Source organism: Gorilla gorilla, chromosome 8 (genome assembly GCF_029281585.2).
Source record: "Gorilla gorilla gorilla isolate KB3781 chromosome 8, NHGRI_mGorGor1-v2.1_pri, whole genome shotgun sequence".
Lineage (NCBI taxonomy): Eukaryota > Metazoa > Chordata > Mammalia > Primates > Hominidae > Gorilla > Gorilla gorilla.
In genome coordinates this window covers 72,120,273-72,128,201 of record NC_073232.2, presented here as the reverse complement: position 1 = coordinate 72,128,201, position 7,929 = coordinate 72,120,273, and positions in this window count along the sequence as shown.

Sequence of the window (7,929 nt, the reverse complement as noted above, 5' to 3'; positions counted from 1 at the left end):
CTATGAGTCTGTGAGTTGCTTCAGGGCAGGACTACCAGCCTGTCAGCATTGTTCAATAATAATTGAACTCATTATTTGTACCTGGTTTTAGAGGGGTCTGGAAAATTTTGAAAGCTAAAGCTGGTCACAAAGTCGGAACATACCTATGTGATCAGCTCACTCTAAGACCCTCCACTCCCACCATGAGCCGAGTTCAGGCTTCTTGGGACCGAGGTGCTTCCACACACAGTGTTCAAGGGCAAGATCTGAAATCAAAGTGCATCCTATGTGTCCCAGTGTTAAAAATACCTAGATCTCAAAGTCCCTTTAGTGCATAGCCTTCTGCTTTTGCTACTGTGCCTATAAAAAAGCACAAGTCTAAACTGAGTCCTGCACGTCCTTTCAGCAGCTGAACTCTTAGGGTGATTAATGTGTAATTCACACAAATTCCTTAAAGAAGGCATAGGAGAACATCTTAACAACCTTTGGTTTGGCAAAGATTACTTAGATAAGACACAAACAGCATAATCCATGAAGGCAACAAATCAATAAATTGAACTTTCTCAAAATTAAAACTTTGGCTCTACAAAAGACTCTGTTAGAAAGAAAAAGGGAGCTATATACTGTGAAAAATATTTGCGAAATATATATCCAACAAAAAACATGAATCTGGAATACATAAAGAACTCCCATAACTCAATAATAAGAAGACAAACAACCCAATTTTTAAAAATCCAATTCGTATGTGAGCAAAAGACATAAATATATATTTCACCAAAAAGGGTATACATTGGCAAATAAGCTTATTAAATGATGCTCAACATGATTAGCTATTAGAGAAACTCAAACCCACAATCACTATACACCTATCACAGTGACTAAAATAAAGAACAGTGGCCTCTCCCTCTCCCTCTCCCTCTCCCTCTGGTCTCCCTCTGTTGCTGAGGCTGGACTGTACCGCCGTGGTCTCGGCTTGCTGCAGCCTCCCTGCCCCGGGCTCCCGTGGTTCTCCTGCCTCGGCCTGCCGAGTGCCTGGGATTGTGGGCGCGCGCTGCCGCGCCTGACTGGTTTTTGTATTTTTGGAGGAGACGGGGTTTCCCCTGTTGACCGGGCTGGTCTCCGGCTCCTGACCTCGAGTGGTCTGCCTGCCTCGGCCTCCCAGGGTGCTGGGATTGCAGACGGAGTCTCGCTCACTCAATGCTCACTGTTGCCCAGGCTGGAGTGCAGTGGTGTGATCTCGGCTCACTGCAACCTCCACCTTCCAGCTGCCTGCCTTGGCCTCCCAAAGTGCTACGATTACTGCCTCTGCCCGGCCGCCACCCCATGTGGGAAGTGGGGAGCGTCTCTGCCTGGCTGCCCATCGTCTGGGATGTGGGGAACCCCTCTGCCCGGCCACCCAGTCTGGGAAGTGAGGAGAGCCTCTGCCCAGCTGCCCCGTTTGGGAAGTGAGGAGCGCCTCTGCCTGGCTGCCACCCCGTCTGGGAAGTGAGGAGCGTCTCTGCCTGGCCGCCCATCGTTTGGGATGTGAGGAGCGCCTCTGCCCGCCGGCCTCCTCTGGGATGTGAGGAGCGCCTCTGCCCGGCCGCCCCGTCTGGGAAGTGAGGAGTGCCTCTACCCGGCTGCCCCGTCTGGGAAGTGAGGAGCACCTCTACCTGACTGCCCCATCTGGGAAGTGAGGAGCACCTCTGCCCGGCTGCCACCCCGTCTGGGAGGTGAGGAGCGTCTCTGCCAGGCTACCACCCTGTCTGGGATGTGAGGAGCACCTCTGCCCGGCTGCCCCGTCTGGGAAGTGAGGAGCGCCTCTACCTGACCGCCCTGTCTGGGAAGTGAGGAGCACCTATGCCCGGCCGCCCCGTCTGGGAAGTGAGGAGCGCCTCTACCTGACCGCCCCGTCTGGGAAGCGAGGAGTGCCTCTGCCCAGCTGCCCCGTCTGGGAAGTGAGGAGCGTCTCTGCCTGGCCACCCATCGTCTGGGATGTGAGGAGCGCCTCTGCCCGGCCGCCCCGTCTGGGATGTGAGGAGCGCCTATGCCTGGCCGCCCAGTCTGGGAAGTGAGGAGCGCCTCTGCCCGGCCGCCACCCCGTCTGGGAGGTGAGGGGCGCCTCTGCCCGGCTGCCCCGTCTGGGAGGTGAGGGGCGTCTCTGCCCAGCCACCCTTCATCTGGGAGTTGGGGAGCACCTCTGCCCGGCCACCCCGTCTGGGAAGTGGGCGCCTCTGCCCAGCCGCCCCATCTGGGAGGTGAGGGGCGTCTCTGCCCGGCCGCCCCATCTGGGAGGTGAGGGGTGTCTCTGCCCGGCTGCCCCATCTGGGAGATGAGGGGCGCCTCTGCCCGGCTGCCCCATCTGGGAGGTGAGGAGCGCCTCTGACCAGCCGCCCCGTCTGGGAGGTGAGGGGCATCTCTGCCGGGCCGCCACCCCGTCTGGGAGGTGAGGGGCACCTCTGCCCGGCCGCTGCCCTGTCTGGGAGGTGAGGGGCATCTCTGCCCGGCCGCCCCATCTGGGAGGTGAGGCGCGCCTCTGCCCGGCCACCCCGCCTGGGAAATGAGAAGTGCCTCTGCCCGGCCGCCCTTCGTCTGGGAGGTGGGGAGCGCCTCTGCTCGGCTGCCCCATCTGGGAAGTGGGCGCCTCTGCCCGGCTGCCCCATCTGGGAGGTGAGGGGCGTCTATGCCTGGCCGCCCCATCTGGGAGGTGAGGAGCACCTCTGTCCGGCCGCCTTGTCTGGGAGGTGGGGAGTGCCTCTGCCCGGCGGCCCATCGTCTGGGAGGTGGGAAGCACCTCTGCCAGGCCGCCCCATCTGGGAAGTGTACCCAACAGCTCCGAAGAGACAGTGACCATCGAGAACGGGCCATGATGATGATGGCGGTTTTGTCGTAAAGAAAAGGGGGAAATGTGGGGAAAAGAAAGAGAGATCAGATTGTTACTGTGTCTGTGTAGAAAGAAGTAGACATAGGAGACTCCATTTTGTTCTGTACTAAGAAAAATTCTTCTGCCTTGGGATGCTGTTAATCTATAACCTTATCCCCAACCCCGTGCTCTCTGAAGCATGTGCTGTGTCAACTCAGGGTTAAATGGATTAAGGGCGGTGCAAGATGTGCTTTGTTAAACAGATGCTTGAAGGCAGCATACTCGTTAAGAGTCATCACCACTCCCTAATCTCAAGTACCCAGGGACACAAACACAGCCGAAGGCTGCAGGGTCCTCTGCCTAGGAAAACCAGAGACCTTTGTTCACGTGTTATCTGCTGACCTTCTCTCCACTATTATCCTATGACCCTGCCACATCCCCCTCTCTGAGAAACACCCAAGAATGATCAATAAATACTAAAAAAAAAAAAAAAAAAAAAGAACAGTGGCTTGGTGTAGTGTCCCACACCTGCAGTTTCAGCACTTTGGAAGGCTGAGGGGGAAAGACTGCCTGAGCCCAGGAGTTCAAGACCAGCCTGGGCAACATAGTGAGACCCAATCTCTACAAAAAATAATAATTAGCTGGGCATGATGGCTCACACCTGTAGTCCCAGCTATTTGGGAGACTGAGGTGGGAGGATCGCTTGAGCCCAGGAGATCGAGGCTGCATTGAGCCGAGATTATGCCACTGCACTCCAGCCTGGGTGACACAGCAAAACCCTGCCTCAGAAAAAAAAAGAAAGAAAAAAAATAGTGATAACACCAAATGATAGTGAGGATGCAGAAAAACTAGACCACACATTACTGTTAGGAATGTGGCCAGGCATGGTGGCTTATGCCTGTAATCCCAGCATTTTGGGAGACAGAGGCAGGTGGATTACTTGAAGTCAGGAGTTTGAGACCAGCCTGGCCAACATGATGAAACCCTATCTCTACTAAAAATATTTAAAAATTAGCCAGGAGTGGTGGCGGGCACCTGTAATCCCAGCTACTCAGGAGTCTGAGGCAGGAGAATGGCTTGAACCTGGGAGGTGGTGGTTGCAGTGAGCCAAGATCAGGCCACTGCACTCCATCCTGGGCAACAGAGCAAGACTCCATCTCACAAAAAAAATAATGTAAAATGGTACAGGCACCCTGGAAAATAGCTTGGTAGTTTCTTTCTTTCTTTCTTTCTTTTTTTTTTAAGATGGAGTTTTGCTCTTGTTGCCCAGGCTGGAGTGCAATGGTGAGATCTCGGCTCACTGCAACCTCCGCCTCCTGGGTTCAAGCAATTCTCCTGCCTCAGCCTCCTGAGTAGCTGGGATTATAGGTGCGCACCATCATGCCTGGCTAATTTTTTGTATTTTTAGTAGAAACGGGGTTTTACCATGTTAGCCAGGCTGATCTTGAACTCCTGAAGTCAGGTGATCCTCCCGCTTCGGCCTCCCAAAGTGCTGGGATTACAGGTGTGAGCCACCATGCCCGGCCGGTAGTCTCTTATAAAACTAAATATATACTGGCCATAAAACCCAGAAACCACACTCACATTTATCACAGAGAAATGAAAACTGTTCACACCAACACCTGGCCACAAATGTCCACAGCAGCATTATTCACAATTGCCAAAAACTGGAAAAAACACAAATGCTCTTCAATGGGTGAATGGTTAAAGAAACTTTGATACCCCCATACCATGTAATACTACTCAGCAATAAAAAGGAACCGACAATTGATACATTCAACAACTTGGATGGATCTCAAGCAAATTATGCTCAGTGAAAAAGAGCCAGTTCAAAAGGCCATATACTGTGTGATTCCATTTATATAACATTTTTGAAATGACAAAATAGACAGATGAAAATCAGATTAGCAGTTGCCAGGGTTTAGGGGCAGAGGAGGAGGGGGTGGACATAGGTAAAGGGTTAGCATGAAGGGCTGCTGTGGTCATAATTATTCTGTATCTTGATTGTGGTGCTGGTTACACGAACCTACCCATGTGATAAAATTGCATTGAACTATTCACACGCATACATACAACACACACAAGTGAGTGCATGTGACACTGATGAAGTACAAACAAGCTCTGAGGACTGTATCAACATCAGCGTCCTGGCTTTGATATTAAACCATAGTTAGAGAAGATGTTATCATTGGGGGAAACTGGGTGAAACGTACACGAAACTTCCTCGAACTTTTCTTTTTTTTGCAACTTCCTGTGGGTCTATAGTCATTTTGAAATTTAACCTCTTTTTTTTTTTTGAGACAGAGTCTCACTCTGTCGTCCAGGTTGGAGTGCAATAGCCCGATCTCGGCTTACTGCAACCTCTCCCTCCCAGGTTCAAGCAATTCTTCTGTCTCAGCCTCCCATGTAGCTGGGATTACAGGCACGCACCACCACACCCGGCTAATTTTTGTATTTTTAGTAGAGATGGGGTTTCAACATGTTGGCCAGGCCGGTCTTGAACTCCTGACCTCAAGTGATCCGCCAGCCTTGGCCTACCAAAGTGCTGGGATTACAGGCATGAGCCACTGCACCTGGCCCAAATTTTAAAATTCTTAACATATATTATTTTTAAAATGCTTCTCCACCCACTCCTCTCCACCGCTGTACTTCTGTTGCTATCTCAGGCAGTGGTCCATGAAGGCCAGCACCACAAATAAAGCTACAACTGCTCAGTGTTTATGTAACACCCAGATAAAACCACCCCCACCCTTCTCCATGTCATCTCAGTGTAGTGACATAGCCAAAAGTAATGCAGGTCCAAAACCCTGAGCAGTCATGGAGAGCTTTGCTTCAAGTTTTCTTGGGAGGACTGTGGAGAGGAGGCTCCCATCTCATGATGCAAAGCAAAACTTCCTGATGTCCTCCTTCCCACCCCCGACCAAAGCTGCGCTTTAAAGCAGATCCTCCAGTATCTCCTCCCCTCTCCCCATCTGCTTCTCTCCCACTAAGCTTCCAGCCTTCTCTTCCTCTCCCCTCCCATCCCCTCCAACAGGACTGCTGGATTTCTGGCAAAAACTCCCAGGTCTGTTCTAACATGGATCAGCCTGGGCTCTTCCCATCTCTGCCCACTCCCACAGCAAAGGCCCCATAAGGAGCAGCCAAACACTCGCACCTCCTCATGACACAAAGGAAAGGGAAGGCTGTGAACAGCCACTTGCGCTGTAGCATTTTTGTTTCTGTTTTTTTTTTTAAAAAATGGGTAGGCCGGGCACGGTGGCTCACGCCTGTAATCCCAGCACTTTGGGATGCCAAGGCAGGCAGATCACAAGGTCAGGAGTTCGAGACCAGCCTGACCAACATGGTGAAACCCCATCTCTACTAAAAATACAAAAATTAACCGGGTGTGGTGGCACGCACCTGTGATCCCAGCTACTTGGGAAGCTGAGGCAGGAGAATTGCTTGAACCTGGGAGGCAGAGGTTGCAGTGAGCTGAGATTGCGACGATGCACTCCAGCCTCGGTGACAAAGCAAGACTCTGTCTCAAAAATAAATAAATAAATAAATAAATAAAATGGATAAAAGATTTGGAGAATCACCTCAGCAAAGAAGATAAGCTGATGGCAAATAAGCACAGGAAAAGATGCTCAACATCATTAGTCATTAGGGAAACACTCATTGAAACCACGAAGAGACACCGCGACACACCCACTAGGATGGCTACAACCAAAGAGACTCACCATGGCAAGTGGTAGTGAGGGTGTGAAGAAACTGGGACATTCATGCACTGCTGGTGGGAATGTGAAATAGCACAACCATTTCGGAAGACAGTTTGGCAGGTTCTTATGAAGTTAAGCATACAGCCAGGGATGGTGGCTCACACCTGTAATCCTAATACTTTGGGCTTTGGGAGGTGGAGGAGGGTGGATGGCTTGAGCCCAGCCCAGGAGTTAGAGACCAGCCTGGGTAACATGGCGAGACCCTGTTTTGCCATGTCACCCAGGCTCTGTCACCCAGGCTGGAGTGCAGTGGCACAATCTCCACTCACTGCAACCTCCACCTCCCAGGTTCAAGCGATTCTCCTGCCTCAGCCTCCCAAGTAACTAGGATTACAGGCACGTGCCACCACAATGTGCTAATTTTTGTATTTTAGTAGAGATGGGGTTTCACCATGTTGGCAGGCTAGTCTTGAACTCCTGACCTCAGGTGATCCACCCACCTCAGCCTCCCAAATTGCTGGGATTACAGGCGTGAGCCACGCGCCCGGCCTGCAAGACCCTGTTTCCAAAAATAAAAAAGTTAAACCTGCCATATGACTCAGTCACTTCACTCGTAGGGATTTACCCAGGTTTCATGAAAACATAGTCCACACAAGACCTGCACAGTAATATGTATAGACACTTTATTGGTAATAGTTAGAAACTGGAAACAACCCAAGTGTCCATCAACAGAAGAATGCAGCCAGGCACAGTGGCTCATCCCTGTAATCCCAGCACTTTGGGAGGCCGAGGTGGGCGGATCATGAGGTCAGGAGTTCAAGACCAGTCTGGCCAACATGGTGAAACTCCACCTCTACTAAAAATACAAAAATTAGCTGCGCGTGGTGGCACATGCCTGTAATCCCAGCTACTCGGGAGGCTGAGGCAGGAGTATCGATTAAACCCGGGAGGCAGAGGTTGCAGTGAGCTGAGATAGAGCCACTGCACTCCAGCCTGGGAAACAGATCAAGACACCATCTCGGGGGCAAAAAAAAAAAAAAAAAAAACAGAAGAATGCATAAATTATGGCACATCCATGCTATGGAATACTGTTTAGCAATTTTAAAAGAATGAACTGCACTCCACCCTGGGTGACAGAGCAAGACCCTGTCTAAAAAAGAAAAAATAATAGTAAACTATTGATATTCACATCACTACAGATAAATCTCAAAATAATTATGCTAATGGAAAGAAGCCAGACAAAAGAGTACATATTGTATGATTCCATCTATATAAAATTCTAGAAATCGCAAATGAATCAAACAGAAAGCAGATCAGTGCTTGCCTGTGGCGTTGCATTGCCTCTCCAAGGGGGCCTTGGGGGAGGAAGAAAAGGATCACAGAAGGGCATAAGGAAAGTTTTCAGTGATG